This window comes from Nannospalax galili, unplaced genomic scaffold, assembly GCF_000622305.1.
Source record: "Nannospalax galili isolate Female #2095 unplaced genomic scaffold, S.galili_v1.0 scaffold997, whole genome shotgun sequence".
Classification (NCBI taxonomy): domain Eukaryota; kingdom Metazoa; phylum Chordata; class Mammalia; order Rodentia; family Spalacidae; genus Nannospalax; species Nannospalax galili.
The window spans coordinates 109,227-109,660 of NW_008339947.1; the positions used below are offsets into that span (position 1 = coordinate 109,227).

General features: G+C 38.5%; 1 protein-coding gene across 1 annotated transcript in view; it reads left to right on the top strand.

Moving 5' to 3' along the window:
* The window catches only part of LOC103735517 (olfactory receptor 14A2-like), a 10,738-nt gene that overhangs the window by 9,607 nt on the left and 697 nt on the right, over window positions 1-434 (top strand). The window lies entirely within an intron of this gene.

Here is a 434-nt window from a genome sequence, read left to right on the forward strand (position 1 = left end):
CAGCAAATCTCCCCCTAGTCGGGTTCCAGAGGAGACGTCCCTGGGCCCACCTGGCTGTGAGCCCAAATGCTTGTCTTTTGGTACCTGGATTTGATGGCAATCTGGTTGATGTTATTTGTGCTTGTCTTGTTCTGTGTTTTGGTCTTGTATCTGTGTTTGTCATGGGTGCCTGTGCTGAGATCTCAAGTAATTCTGTCATGTATGTCTATGATTATTGTCTTCATACGTTTCCATTAAAAACCTTAAGTATCTTTATTTTATTGGCTTAACTGGTTGTTTAAGGTCCTTATTTATTACATACCTTTCGGTTTGGGTTTGCTTTCATAATATCTCTTTAGTTTGCTCACTTTAGAAATATTTTGGGTTTGACATTCTTGGTCTGGTTTATATTGCTTTCAGACCTCTAAAGCCTTGAAAATGGTTTAAGAAAAATT